The sequence below is a fragment of the Anas acuta genome, chromosome 3 (genome assembly GCF_963932015.1).
Source record: "Anas acuta chromosome 3, bAnaAcu1.1, whole genome shotgun sequence".
Classification (NCBI taxonomy): Eukaryota; Metazoa; Chordata; class Aves; order Anseriformes; family Anatidae; genus Anas; species Anas acuta.
The window spans coordinates 102,089,016-102,104,914 of NC_088981.1; the positions used below are offsets into that span (position 1 = coordinate 102,089,016).

Consider the following 15,899-nt stretch of genomic DNA (forward strand, 5'->3'; position numbering starts at 1 on the left):
ACACAGCTGAACAGAAAGCAAAAAGAGTGCAAGATGAAGGGCTGTTTTCAGCTCACAGATGAGTGATGGTCCTTGTAGGAGCTTATCATTAAGTACAGACAAATTGTAAGTTCTGCTGTTTTCAGTAAAAGCTACTAAACCGAAAGGGAAGACGGAATTTGAAGGAGGTGATCTCTAAGTGAAGAATTTCCTTGAGTGTAAGAAAATATTTTAAATGTGGAAATCATCAAAGTTCATGGATACTTTTGAGAACAACCAAAGCCAAACTGGCTCTTACAGCTGCTTTCCCATGCCTGGATGCATAGAGCAGGTCCCTGAATCCCTAAGGAGGGGGGACTCTGACACAGGGACATAGGACCACCAGCTATCAAGATGGTATGGTAGCCTCGGAAATCAGTTGGCAAGGCCGTTCTAAGTCAGCACAAATATGACATGAAGCAGTCGTGGTGATTTGTGCTATCACATGCATCACTTGTGACTAGGAGCACTTATCTTGGGAGTCTTCACAGTTCAGCTTGCCGCTGGTAACTCATTAACTCAAACACTTGCAGCTGCCTGTGCACAACTTTATAGTTTGGCCTTTGGAAAGCCACTCACACCTTATTCTGTTAATCCATTAATTGCTCCCTGACAAGTGGTGATCTTCCTCGTCCTTTTCTGCAGCCAAGCCATGTGGATTCAGGATTTGCAAAGCATTGCGCCTCAGGTTTCTTGTCAGAAAAACTAAGATAGCAACATTTACCTACCTCAGCAGGTAGTCCAGATGTTTAATTTTTTTTTTTCAAAACTGCTTATAATATAGATAAGAAATAAAAATAAATATATATATATAATTTTTACTGTGCAATTAAAAATGTACAAAAGTTGTTTTCCCAAGCAATAAATAGCCTATTGAAATGAACCCAACATTTATCAGACTATTTATTGTTTTAAGACTTTGTAAAAAAGCAAGACCATTTGAGTAGTCATCCTGACCTGATGCTTAACTAGCATATATTCTGAGGAAACAACCCACTCATGATTAAAATACCACAATGTCTGCCATTTGTTTCAATCAAGGTCAGCCAAATTTCATATTTCGTGCTGGCTAATCTAGTCAAGGGCTGTTTGAGGCTCTAGATACAATATTAAAAGATCCAGCTTGATAAAAGCTAGGACAAAAGACGGCTGCACCTGAAGCTGTGTTGTTGAGACCGGGCTGCTAAAGTTACTGGCGCTCCCATACACTGCACAAGATTTGATATGCAACTTTGTGGTCTCCTGGGCTACCAGATCAATTGCTTGCTGTAGTCAGAGTCATATAAAGCAACTCAATTGAACTCAGAAGGACTTACGTTTGCAAAGAGAGCAATTTACAGCCTCTCTGTCCAAAGGAAAGGCTGTCATTCGTGTCTACGTGTGCTCTTCAGTGCAGTAATTTCCATCCAAAGAAGTCCTGACCATGGTAGGAGACATAAGAAGCACATGCAAGGTCCTTTGTGCCAGGAAAACTTAGAGGTTACAGTGTGGAGGAGCACAAGAGCAGACCCCACAATCAGGAGCATGTGTGCTTTAATAATGATAAATTATATGAGGTGTTTGTTGATAATTATTAATATTTATACATGATTTAACACCTTTAAAAGTGACATTTCTGGAGGTATGGAAGTAGAAGACTATTAAGATATGAAAGCCTTTGAAAAACATCATTTTTATCACAGATCTGCCAGTACAAGGTATGGCTGTATAGGATTTTAAATATGAAACGCATCACTATAATGGTTTTAAGAGAAAAAATGGCAGGTGAGTTTGCTCTTGGAGTAATAAGAGGTTTTAACTGTGCAGTGCCTAAATGCATTGGTCTGAAGTGTTTGCAAACAAGGTAAGAGGATGTTTTACTACTGTGTATCCTGAAAGTCGTGTGAGCTCAGGCTATGGTGTTCAATGTATTTGTACCATTAATGTTTTAGAGTGCAGCAACTTTGGTGACATTGCAGTGAGACCAAACAGCAGAATTGATGGTCACCAGTAGACTAAGTTGTTCAAAACACACCATGAAGGAGCTAAATGATAGTCATAGCACTACGACTCTTACGACAGTGATACATTAGAAAGTTCACTCGGTCTCAAAAACACCTCTGTTTCTCTCATGGGAGCAGTCAGGTCTACATATCTACAATAACTTTGACATGACTTAGCAAAGAATTTAGAGCCTGTATTTAATTAACCTAGTTTGGATTCACATTCAACATCAGCTTCATGGCAACTCTCAGTGGGACGGTTTGGGAGAAATCACAAATGACAAAGGAGGGAGAGAAGGAGGGAGAGAGGGAGGACAGACTGGGGAGAACCTTCTCCTGCTCCAAGCAACCATCTCATACAACCCCATTTCTCCAGCCAGGTAGCTGGGGTTTTGCTTTGGTTTTTAATCAGTGGTATTTCAGCTCAGAATGTCCTGTGGCTGTCCAACAGAGAACTGAAAATATAACTGATAAAGGGATGTCCACACATGGAAATAAAAACCTGACCTTAGCTGCGTTAGGAGGGATGCAATGCCAATGGAAACAGAAATTCACAACCCACCCCAGCAAGCTGTGACTCTTTAGTCATTTACACATGTATAAAGAGGGTATAACCTCCTTCTCCTTGATGAAGTTTTACATCTACTTGTCAAAGGTATAAATGATTCCACAAGGCTTGAGGCATTGAATACTCATGGCCTATATATTTCTTATTAGCTATTACAATATCTAAAAAATATTTTATTAATTTGACAGACTTTATTAGTACAGAGGTTAATTGCCTTTCTCTGACACATTTTCACTGCCTACATCTGTGTCATAACACTGTTTGCTTCATTAGTTTTTAAAGTGGAACAGCTACAACTCAGGTTATTGAAACAATAACACATCTACAACCGTGCTCCTGTACCACACTGCTCACCATTCAGCTGATGAATCACCTGTATTTCAGGCAAAGCTGGCCTAGCGTTTGGACGAACGCCAGGAAAACAGGTCAGTGTTATCAGCTGTAGGCACTGCTAGCCCTTTTCATTTCCCTTGCCATCTTCCAAAAATAGCTCTTTCCTGCAACAAGGTATTAGGAGTTAGGATGACAGCAGCTGAAGGATTCCTTTCTCTTTATCGGGGAGCCTTGCTTCTCATTGCACCGATTTTTCAAAGCTTGATTTGTGGTTTTAGCAAGACGTAAGATTTGGCTAGAAGTTTTGTTCTCCAGGCCATTACTCAGAGGCTGCACGTCGGTGCCGACTGAATGATTAAGTAGGAAAAAAAGGATTAGCTGTTTGTGCTGAAAAATCACCAGGAACCTCAGACACGCACCAGCACCTACTGATCAAAGGACAAAACAGAAACATGGGTTTCCCACCACGAAAACGTGCCTGTCCCAGTGGAACAGCTCTATCTTGCAGCCCATGCTCAAGAAACATCAGTCGGTGTGTCCGAAGTGCCAGCACGGCAGCCTGCTGCATGCTGGCCACAGAGAGAAGTGCTCTGAGGACACGAGGAGCAGCTCACAACCCAATTAAGGCCCGTAACAGAAAGCAGGCACCCAGAGAGCACGAAGGAGCAAGCAAACAACACAAACCTAGCACTGCCTGTTTTTTAAGGTTGTGCAGGATCAGCTATGGCTGTGTCTCCTACGGCAGGGGTGGATGTAAAGCTCTCAAGCTATGGATGAATGTCTGAGCCACACAGAGCACATCCTTTTCCTCTCTGTCCTAAAAGGGTCGCTGTGCACAGCTCACTGCCCAACCCAGACACGCGTTTGATATCACACAAACCACCACCCTTCGCCGCCGGTGATGAAATGAATTTTAGCCCCCAGGCTTCTCCCCGTTAATGACTTCCCTGTTATAGCCCACCTTCATCTCTGCAGCTACACGGGTTTGGCACCCAGCTTAACGCTAGCTGAGTGTTAACACTGTGGCCAGAAAGCACCTTCAGACCCCAGGACGAGGCGATAAGGCCAGCACGAGCAGCCTGGCAGCTACCACCCCGCGCCGCCTGGCCTCCCCCCTCCACTCTCTGCAGAACAAAATCACCGAGTACAGTGCACACAGGCAAGAAACATAATTACGCACACACACTATCTTGAGCCCTTCATAATTACATTTTAAATTGGTTTACTCGGAATCCTTTCAGCTAATCATTTTCACCCAACTCTAATCAACTCTAAGCACTAGAATAAATATAACAGCATCTTTACCTGGTTTTGCCCCTCTGTTCTGCCTTAAGCCCCCACACTCCAGTTTGTTGGGCTCTGGGAATTTGGACATGGCCAGTTTTAGGTTCAGCTTTCATTATTAGCAAGCACCAGGCTTTGCTTCCAAGCCACCGAAGCTTGCTGGCAAAATTCACACGTGCAAACCAGTGGCAGTTTCCGCCTCTGTGGAACCCCACAAATGTTTTCTTCACTTTCAGTTCCCGTGCCTCTGGATATCTTATAAATACACTGCTGAAAGAGAATTCAAAAACCCAGTGCAAATGTACGCCTGCTTCTCATACAAAGTCAGCAATTACCCTGCTTTGCCTTAAAACTGAGCCTGAGCCAAGGGTGGCTAAGCTCAGCCTGCACCGAGGGAAGCAGATCACAGCTTCTTACCTGCTATGCGAAATGTTCCTACACAGACAACTGTAAAATCTGCATTTTCATGAACAACTCAGCATTTCTCTGAGTTCCCTCTCATCTGCAGCTTGCATTCACAGTTTAGGATAGGAGGCTTCAAAATTCATCCCTAGGTACCTTCAGCTTGACTCACCAGCACTATGCATTTCCTATGTCCTTCTGTCTGTCTTTCAGTACACGACCAGTCTCTCTCCTTTACCTCTGTGCATGCCCTGTGTTGGCTGCAGCCCCACCTGCATGGCAAAGCGCAGCTCCTAGCAGGCTGCTGGTACAAAACCTTCAGGGCAGCGAAGGAGAAGGGCAGGCATTTTCTCTCGGTTCACACGCATCCTCGGTAACTCTCCCAGCAGTGCAGCAGTGTGAATGCAGCAGCCCTCAGCAAAGCTTTAATAGCAAAACTGAAGGTGTAAAGCTTCATTACTTTTAAAATATACCACCTAGTTCTGCATATTCACTGGTGTACATGCTGCTCCGTCTTACAGCATGGAGCGCTTCCCAGCCGCAGAGCTCAGAGCTTTATTCATACCAAGGAATTAAAGTTTCCCAGAACTCAGTAAGACTGGCTACTATTTTTAGTTTCTCATTGTGGGCAGCTAAGGGAGAGACAAGGAGGTGAACTGCCTCACTGGGGGTTCAGCATGGGCCTGAGGTTTCAGTGGGCTGGGGGAGGTGGGAGGAGAAGGGGATCGCTGTGCTCCAGAGACAGAAAAACATCTCAGTATTTTAATCGACAGGCAGAAAAACAAGTAAAGAGGAAATTAAATTTCCATAAGGCCTTCTCTCCATCCCCATCGTGAGGCATCACACCCGCCAGCAGCTGGCCAACAGGGAACATTTGCCCTTGGCCTTCTCTTGCCACACACCCACCTCACGTAGCTGCACCCACATCCCGCTTCCCTCTGCACCAGCTCTTGTTCCCTGCCTCTCCCGAGGACCCAAGCAAGCTATTTGCCCTCAGTCAACTCGTGTTTATGGGTTCTGATACAAAAGACAAGTGTTTATATGGCATACCGTATCTAGGAAAATGTCATGCTTCATACATTCAGTTATCAACCACTATGCCAAGTGCTTTATGTTATCTACAAAAAGCAGACTTCAGAGGGAAATGAACTACAGCAAATCAAAGTCTACTACTAGGAAAGAGAGGGGAGTTGTAAGCCAGGCTTGCAGTGCTCTTCCAGCTGCATAACTTGCTAAATAACTTTACCCAGCGGAAGAGTCAATAAATGGTCGGCCCAGTCGCAATCACAAATAACCACTCACCTGCTGTTACCTGGAAAGGTTTTTCTCAGCCACTGAGACACAACATCCCAGGCACAACTGCAGCAGACAGCAGCAAGCCAGTTAAGAGACAGCAGCAAGAAGGGTAAAAAATCACTCCCACAGCAGCTGGAAGGGAAGCGAGGAGAAAGTCCCACTCATCCCACTCAAATACCTCCAGATGCTGCTTCCCCCAAACTGGACAGCAGAGTAGTACTCAGGCTAGACTCTCCATGCACACGGAGCTGAGCACTGATGCAAGTGCAACAAATTCATCACACTTCACTGTCCCACCTTTTCCCCGTCTTCCCTTGCTTGCACACACCAGGACCGAAGCACAGGGGCCAGCCTCCCTACCTGCAGAAACCCTCTGACCTCTGCAGCCAGCCCTGCAACAGGTCTGAGCCCTGCACAGGAGCAGAGGATGAGCAGCCCCGTTCACCCCTGCAGCAAGGGAAACACCTGCCACACAAAAAAATAACCCATATATTTTTGTCTTAATGCAAAGGGCTGCAGAATGCCTGTTTCACATAATTTATATTTTTTTCCTAATCTTGATGCTGAAAGGTTGAGAGGCACTGAATAAGAGACAGCTCTGAAATGTACCAGCTCTTCCGGATTTGGGGGAAAGGGCTGAGAAATTCAGAAATTAAACCTTGATCCAAGCTTTATAGAGGCTGCTTTACATTGTGAGACAAAAACGTGGCCTGGATACATTAAAATTCCAGTGGTTTGTCCTTTGGACTTGAATCTGTATTTGACAGTGTGAATGTATATGTATCAGCAGTTAAGGAAATTACCATAGGAAATTAAAGGCACTAACACACAAATCTGTGGCCAGTAAGAACAATAAAGAGGAACTGTTTAAATATACCAGGAACAAACAAAGTCCTAACAATGGGATAGCTCCAACACTAGATAGGAATCTCAAAATTGTCAGTCATGATTCATAAAAGCAGAAGCATTCAATAAATATTTCTGGTTTGTATTTGGAAAGTAGCAGGATGATGTATTCTTATCTCACGGTGATAAGGAAACACTTTCTATTCCATCAGTTACTCAGGAGAAAGTTAAACAGCAGCTATCAAAACTCAACATTTTTCAATCTGCAGCACTTGGTAAGCTGCACCCCAGCATATTAAAGAAATATGCCAAGGAGTTCTCCAGAAAAATTCATGCTGATTTTTAACACATCCTGGACCACTTCCAGAAGACGGCAAAAGCTCACGAGGAGTCACTGTTTACAGAGGGCAAAGCAAGGAGCCTGGGCAATGACAGGTTGGTGAGCCCACTGCTGACCGAGGAATCAAGTGGATTGATGGGAAGGGTTAACAAGGTAGCAGGCTTTCCAAGACTAATACTACCCTGTGCAGCTCCTGGCCTGCATATCACATGGCTCAGCAAGTGCCCTCTGCCCCACGGCTCATTTGCATTGCAGCTTCATCCCACACCGACAAGCTCACATGGGTCAGAGTTGAAAAAGGCTCAAAAGACGGCAGCGTAATTAATAGTCATCAACACGGCTTCGTGGAACAGTCTTGTCAAATGAGCTCAGTGTGGCTTTTTAGTGAAATTACAAGTTGAGCTGATAAAGGTAGCTGTGTCTTCGTTGTGTGTTTCAACATCTGTGAGGCATTTAACTCAGTCCCACGCGGCACTCTGATTAAAATAATTAGCGCTACCCAGAACGAATGTACCTCATACTAAATCGATTAAAAGATGGTGAGCCAACAGAGCTCAAAAAGGCAATCCTAACTGAATCATCCCCATCTTCGGAAGATGTCTAATGGGATCCCACGGAAGACTTGTCTTAGCCCAGCGCTGCTCACTAACCTTAGCAATTATCTGGAGAAAATAAAAGAAAAAAAATTGTTTCCATTAAAGCTGATTGAAAAAAACATACTGGAGTGGTAAATAATAGAGGTAGAAATAGTTATACTGGCAGATCCACATCACTGGGTCAAGTGGATTCTTTGGAACATGAGTTTTAATAAGCCAAACGCATCAGGTACAAAAGAGCTCCAGTGTTTTTTTATGGGTTGCATTATGCAGGAGATCAGACCAGAGGATTGCAACAACCCTTCCCATCCTTAAAACCTAAAACTCCCTCAAGGCATGCCAGGAGCCCCACAGCAGACACAGAAAGATCTAACAGGCATTCTGTAGAATTCAGTTGGACAAATAAAGCTTTTTTTTCCTAGCTGCATCCTCTAAAGTAACCAGGAGAAGAGCAGGCAACGATGAATGTTAAAAACATCATATTCACAACTCTAAGATGGTGAGACAAACTTTCTGTGCATCCTCAACAGATCACTGGGATTGACAGGCTCTACCAAAGGGTGCTTCAGAAAAAGAACTCAACCCCCTTCCCCGGCTGCCATCATTAGGTTTCAGAATAAATGCTGAATGAGAGGGAAAGGATGGAAGCAATCACTCCTACTCTTTGAATGGCAGGAAGACATTTCTGCTTCACATTTCACGTGAGAGACTGCCATGAATGTTCAATCCCCCAGAAGGTCAGTGCTGAACTCGAGAACTTGAGCATGACTTCTTTTTCCTCTTGATTTTCCATGTTGTCTGCCTCAGACTTTGACCTAAGCGCTCCTGCTTCCAGGCATGCAGTCAGCCTGCAGAGTAGAAGGGGATATAGTCATGACCATGGCCTGATCCATGCTCTTATCCATGCCCTCCTTGCTCTTATTAACAGGGGAAGCAGCTACCAAGTGTGTGTGTCAGGTCTTAGCAAAGAGCATGCAAGGAGGCACAGGAAGTTTCACACTGCCCAGCATAAGGATCTATTACTTGCTGACTCATAAACCTCATAAAGGTTTAAAGTCCTTTTTACTTTAGAAGAAAACTAAAAGAAGAAGCCGCCTCTGGGCAAGGCTTTGAGCTCTTCTCCTTCCACTGTTTCAAAGCCATTTTGTTCAGTAGGCTGGAGCCCACAGCCCAGGGAGCTGATTTCTGCCCCATCAAACAACCCTCTCATTTGGGACGGACTGGGGCTTTCTGGGAAAAGGAGCCATCACCCAGGGGAAGCCCGTCAAAGAGAAAATGCTCACTTCCCAGCCTCAAACTCCAAAACCTTGATTTCTCCCAGAGCAGATGCTTCCCAAAATAGCCCCAAGAATAAACCTAGAACATGATCCGAGAGGAGCAACAAGAGCAAGGGACGCATCCTTCAGCACCAACCCTCTGTGGAAGCTGCCAGGCAGTTTCTGCACCTTGCTGCAGCAGCAGGAACACCTCCAAGCTGAGTTCACTGTGTGCATTGCACTCCAGTCTCCATCACCTCCACCACAGCACAGAGAAGCAGCAATTTTCCGAAAGGCTTACAGAGAAGAGTTACCATCCTATAAAATACCAAAGAGCTGCTTTAACATCTCTGTGGAACAACTCACCAAGGGAGAAAAGAAGGATACCAAGTGCTGGGCTCCTTGTGCTGACAAAATGAGTTATAACTGTTGTGAGAAACTGCTTTGTGCTTGTCAAGCCTCAGCCATAACACTGCAACAAGGCAAGAAATTAAAATGAATAACTCATAAAAAGAAATCAAAAGAAATAAAATGAATAACGCATTATAAACAGGAGGCATATTTCTTAGAGCGACATTTTTTTAATTGTCATTACACAAGGTGCAAAGAAATCTTGTGTTTAAATCTTGCATTTAAAATCTTGTATTGTAGTGCCTATATCCAAGAAATAACGCGGTTTCAGGCTCAGAAAGCTCACCAGTGCCTGCATGCCTGGCGGAGCTGACTAAAAGACCAGTAGCAGCTGGCAGGAAATGGGTAAGAAAGCTGACCACAGATAAACTGTAGGATGCTAAAGAGTAGCAGAAGATATACTCTGGGAGAGGAAGCCGAGCTGTCAGGTCACACTGTAGTCTAGTGCATACAGTACATACAGTCCGCTATTGAAGTATGTGGCCACCAGATAATGGTCAGGGGACACAGCTGTCAGTCGGCGATGAAGTAACTCCAAGGAGCCTGCAGCAGTGTGGTACAGCTGCGGATGTTTCTGTTCGGCAGGATAAAGCCTGCCTGTCTCAAGGGTACTGTAGCAAATTCAGCCTCATGTGAGCAGCACTAAATAACGAGGTTCACAACGCTCGATTTAAATCAGCATGGATCAAAACAGGATACTCACTGCGTAGCCTAAATAAAACTGAATTTGCACACGCTCGTTTTGCAGGTAATGTTGCCAGAGGCTTCAGCAAGCGTTTTTCTTTGTGCCGCAGAGTTAGGAAATCCACAGCTCGGCAGAGTCCATGAATTCACTGTCGACTTCAGTGGGAACAGGGCAGGGCCTCAGGTATCGTTTAACATTGAAACACTTTGCCTGGGCTGCATGCTAGTGTGTCCGCTGCGGAGATATTGAGCTTTCCTCATTATATGGGGAAGATAATTATGGGTCATTAACCTGCTGGGTGGCAAGCAGTACAGCATGCTAAGTGCATCCAGGAGAAGCGTGACGACAGCAGCAGTCCAAAGGAGAGGACACGTTTTGCCAGTTTTGCCAAATGAGTGGATGACCAGAAAGCTGCTGCTAGAACACAGAGGGAACAAAGAGCACAAGATTAAAATATACTAAATAATGGCTTATAAACACAGGCCTTTAGTCACAGAGCTCTGCGGGAGGCTATTTTAGACAATTCATTGGATGAAACCTTATTTGAGGTTCGGGAGCCCTTCATGTGAAGGAAGAGCCTCATCCAGACTTACAGACGTGTGTTTAACAACATTTGCCTGATGACCCCGATGGGAGGCACTGGCTTTCAGACCACTCCAGGAGAGGCCCACTCTCATCCTCATCCTCTGAGGAAAAAAGGAGCCCTGCTCATGCCAAGTATCATTTCAGCATGAGGGAGAGCCACAGATGCACTGATGTGACATCGCTTCAGTTTTGGTTTGTTTTTCTGTTGTTTTTTTTTTTCTTTTTTCTTTTTTTCTTTTTTTTCTTTTTTTTTTAAATTCCAAGCTGGGTCCTCTAACTCATGGAAACAACAAGGCTTTGCACCTGGGAAGGCCGTTGTGCCTTTCCCTCCGACACGCAGGATATCAGGGTTAGCTAAATATGAGTTCAGCTGCGGGACTGACTCACCGCTTGTTCCTGGAACCGCCTGAAGGAGGGGAGGATGCTGTGGGCAGGCTCTAACTGTATCATCTGGGTTAGGGCCGGTAGCAGATGGTCCTGAAAACATACTTCCATGTGGGTTTAAAATAGCACAGCACCCACAATCAGCTGAATGGGGAAATGTGAAAAAGCCTGTCACACAAGGAATGCTGCTGTGAAGATCTGCAGTCAGGAGGGGGTCCGAGGCTTCATCAGCCCTCGCAGCGTGGAAGTGCCTGATGCTCCTCGCTCACATCAGACTTTGCTGCCCAGTGATCCCACCAGCCCTGTCAGGAGCATTCTGGCCTTTGTATCACATTTCATGTAAGAGAACGATCTTTTTTTTTTCCATGCTGTAAAGTGAAATGAGGAAACTTTTTCTGAGAGCGGCTTTTCTAGTTCAACAGCACTCCCTGTCCACTGTGGTGCAAAAGCCTGAGCCTGAAAAGCTGCATTTAAAAAAAATGATCTCTTCTCCTCCATGAGTCACCTGCTGTACGTGTTCGCCAGCAGTAGTGGCAGCCTTAAATAGCCCGAGTCTACGGTTACATCCCGCGGCTGCCTTGATGCCACACACAGAGCAGGAGAGGCGGTGACAGCAGAGGATGGACAGCCTGCCCCGAGGCACCACGAGGCCAGCTTCCCCAAGGAGTGACAGCTAGCTTCACCTCATAGATGCTCATCCCCAGCGGCCCTCTCAACAGCCAGCACGGAGATCCCTTCCCCATGCACACCAGGGAACCCTGCTGGGATGTATTTTCGCTTCTCAAGGCTTAGGTTGACCCCCAAAGCTCCCAGCAGTGAGGGGAGTGTGTCAAAGTGAAAAGCACGGGGCTACATCACTTTCTGTGCCTGTTTCCCTAGGGTATAGGGATGGGGGGACAAAAAGAGCACCTTGCCATTCCTCTTATCCTCTGTGCTGCAAGGGTTGTTACTGAACAAAACCTGTTTCCTCCTTCAGTAGATGCACAAATGCATCAGCAAAGGTTTCTTGCTCCTTCCCCTCTCCCCCTCCTCCCGCCTTTCTGCCATGCAAGCACCAAGCGCGATCTAGGCGGTAACCTTTAGAGGAAGAGAAATATCACAGGCACATCTGTTTTTACAGCTAATTGGCCACAGTTTTTGAAATGGGCAGAAGTGGCTCAGATGAACAAAAGAAATCCCTGAGAAGCCCTGGCCCCAGGGGAGGCCTGGCTCTAGCTCATGGTGGAGTCAGTGGCAAAGGGCCCGCTGACGCCAGACGGATACATCAGGGTTAGCTGGAGACTGCACCACCCGACGGTGCAAGTGGGTCCAGCCCCATTTGCTCCGCTGGAATTGCGTGTGACTGCGCAACAGCAAATTTGGGCCTCTGCTGAATGCATGTTTAGAAAGCACAGCTTTTTCTAGGTCTTTAAAAGCAAACACGGGATATCTACATCTTGCACTTTGTTTTCAGAATCTGCCGTAAACTGTTTTAATGCTGCAAGAAAGCATTTCAGAGCACATTTTAAAAAACAATTTTCTGCGTTTGGCTTGACTGGGTTTTTTATCAGCACAAAACCATCAGTATAGCACCGGCTTGTTATGCACTTACTGCCAATACAATAACAGCTATAACTAGAGATGCTTTAGATGGAGATTAGTTATTACTGCCTCGTTTGGGCAGAGTGGGCTGAGGGAAGAAAAGATTGTCACGGTGTCTCTGTAGCCCTCAGTCATAACCGTTCCAGAAAGTATTAAGCTTCCTGCTTGCACTTGTAGTACTTATCCCACATATCCCCCAACTGCATCAGGAGACAGTCTCCGAAATCTAGCCTCAGAGGTTTTAAGAGATAGGAAAGCTATCTGAGTTTATACAGGGCTGTGATTTCCACCCATTTTTTTCACGTTTTGGTTCTACCTAGCTGCAGGAAGGGAGCTTCCCTCCGCTGTCACCACTTGCTGATCTCCCTGGACAAATCCATACAGGGCCAGTTACTGTTCCTCTGTGCAAACAGCAGTTGCACAAATTGGGCAAGGCACTTTCTAGATGCAGAGGAAGGCACAAAGGTACAATCTTAAAAGATCTGAATAGCACTTCTGTTTCTGCGTTCAAGTATGCAGAGAAGAAAGTCTCCTAAAATAATCTCTTTCCTTGTTGCCTGTGCAAACTATATTCCCCTTTAGTGGGAAATGATCACCTCCCCAGGACCCTACTCACTTTTACTGCCTCTCTCTCATCTCACTCCAATAATTCAACATACAATAGCGAAATACCAAGTCTAACGTATGGCACAATCTGGGTACACAATATTTTGCAATAAATGTAAATTTGATATATATATATATATAAACAGAAAGAGCCTGACTGTGAGAAAGAACCACCCTACCTACTTCCCATTCGTGTTATGCAAACATTTTTTACATGTGTCTTTGCTCACTGAATGCAAACAGTGGGTATGTGCATAGCCATGCCCGCAAAGCACACATTCTTCATTAAAATCCATGCAATAAATTTGTATCTGATTGACTTTTAAACACTTCACCTTCCCACAGCTCCATCTTCATCAGACTTAGTGATCCAAATCCTGTTCTTCTTCAGGCAGCCTGTCACAGTCAGGGTCTTTTGTCTCCATTAGTGGAGAGCCTCCTCCTCTCCCCATGGGCATTACTGGCCCGAACCCCAGAATTAGTCACATCCAGTCTTGCACCACTGGCAAAACGGAGCTTGGTGTTATGCAAAGGGAATATACAGCTCTTTCCAGCAAGGTGCTACTTTTTTTTTTTTCTTCTGGAAAATCAAGGCACATGAGGACGTTAACGTGCCTCATTTTCACATGAGGGAAAGTTTTTCTCAGGTTATTTTTAGAAAGATTTATTGGTTTTAATTTTGGTAGTCGGATCCTAAAAAAAGGAAGCATGGCACATGGCCTCTTAAAGAGTTGCAAAACCCACTCTCAATAAAATTTAATATGCCCTGCATTAGCTTTTCTTTAATGCACACTGTGTGGAGTGCAGCAGTATAACATTTTTAGCATCAATCATTTCGGCACACTCCTGAGTAATGCGACTACCTCACACCTCTGCAGATAGGACGTTTATTCTACAGTACCCCTTCTTTTCTGTGTGCTATGTGCATGAGTGCATGTCCACAAACACGTGTATCCCTGCCAGCTTTTTCTTGCTCTTGGAGGTTACTCACCAGTGCAAGAGTCACTAGCAGCACAGAGATCAAGGGAACTGTGCTGACACAGACTTGCTCTAACAGAGCAGACTTTCTCCCCAGAAAAAAAAACAAGAGCTCTGAGTACGTGTTGGTTTGTAACCTGGATGCGCACGTCTGTGTGTGTGCCTATATATGTAAATTTCTTGTCCACCAATTCCTGATGGAACGAGGGTGGCCAAATCTGCTGCTGCAGTAAATTGATGGAGTCCTGTGCAATTTGACAGAGCTATAACAGGTTACACCAGCTGAATGGTTGGCTCAGATGCTCCGGAAAGCTGCTCCAGGAAAGAATTTTGCTGCCATTTCTATTATGTGAAAGCAGAGCTGCTATAGATTCTATTATTTATTGCATATTTCATGCCACTGGTGCAATCAGGAGTGAAGTATAGAATGAAGAGGAAAGGGACTCCCTGGGTCACCAAATCCAGTCCCTCCAAGATCACATCAACAGATGTTTTGCTGAGAACAGCCTCTGAACACTTTCTCCATAATGCACAAAGACACACTACAGCACAGACCACAAAACGTTTCTATCAACCTGAGAACAAACTAAAACTCCTAGGATACAAAAACAAAATAGTTAAAAACCAAAGCATACCACAGGAAGAGTGAGAGATCAAAGCATCACCAGTATCGTAGGTCCCAGCAGTACCAGGGAATTTGCTCCTATCCCCTAAAAGAGCGTCCATTCAGGTGCCACCATATATCCTGGGTGCCAGAGGAGCCATCTGGAGTTTTGGCTTCCTGAAGTTAAAATATGCGCAGCAGATCAGCAGATTATTTATCCAAGTAGATACTGACTGCTAACATTTTGGCTAACAATGCAGACCTCCGTGAACTGCATGCTCAACTTTCTACAGCATAGGTTAAATACAAAAACTGTACGGAAAAGGACTTTTAAGAAGAAGCTCCTGTTAATCAGCCTGTCACTGCAAAACTATATAAATAAGCTCATATTGTCCCACAGGTAAGATTATAAAAGTGGCAATGTGAAAAGTACTACTGATTTAAAGCAAGTATCCCCACTTCCCTAAAGCTAGTTTTACTTTAGGGATAGTATCTCATATAACACAGAGATCATAACATTTGGGTTTTCAATAGACACAGTCAGATCAGTGCAGCTTTGAACCTCCCTCCTCTGGGGGACATTTACTGTGCTTTTCAAAGGAACAGGTGGATTTGAAAGCAGAATTAGCTTCATATTTAATCATTCAGGGTTATCACCTAAGACCAATTTTCAAACAATTGGATGTGAATTGGCCACAGGACATGGTTAAAAGGAAGTTCATACAAAATAGAGCACGTGAAAACTGGAGCCAAAATACATATGGCCTAATTTAAAAACAGGATTAAAGGAAATTCACAAAGTGATTTTGCTGCCAGATTTAATTAGTATGTTTAATATGTGAGATCACCTGAATCTACTTTTACTTGTTTTGTGTCCCATTAAGAGTTTCACAGGAGCAGTAATATGATTGAGTGGCCCTTGTGAGGGATGCAGCTTAGGCTGCTTTGAAACAAATTGAATTAATTTAAAATGATTCTTTCCAGGTATGACATTCTTGGAAACAGATGTGGGGACAAAGAGGGAGGGCATCAGAAGCATAGATGCATAGACATAATAACAATACCCATGTTTTTTGTATATACAGAGGCACCTTTTTTAATATCTACAGAAATATTTTAACTGTAGAAAGCCTATTCTCATAAG

General features: G+C 44.5%; 1 long non-coding RNA gene across 2 annotated transcripts; it reads right to left on the bottom strand.

Moving 5' to 3' along the window:
* Window positions 1-7,851: 7,851 nt before the first annotated feature.
* On the bottom strand, window positions 7,852-15,292 carry LOC137854726 (uncharacterized). Of its 2 annotated transcripts, none has more exons than XR_011095363.1 (3): window positions 14,787-15,292; window positions 9,288-9,393; window positions 7,852-8,513 (listed from the first exon to the last, which is right to left on the bottom strand). It is a non-coding gene; the product is annotated as an uncharacterized lncRNA (long non-coding RNA). The 2 variants fall into 2 exon arrangements; XR_011095362.1 differs by lacking the exon at window positions 14,787-15,292 and adding an exon at window positions 10,036-12,013.
* Window positions 15,293-15,899: the final 607 nt, after the last annotated feature.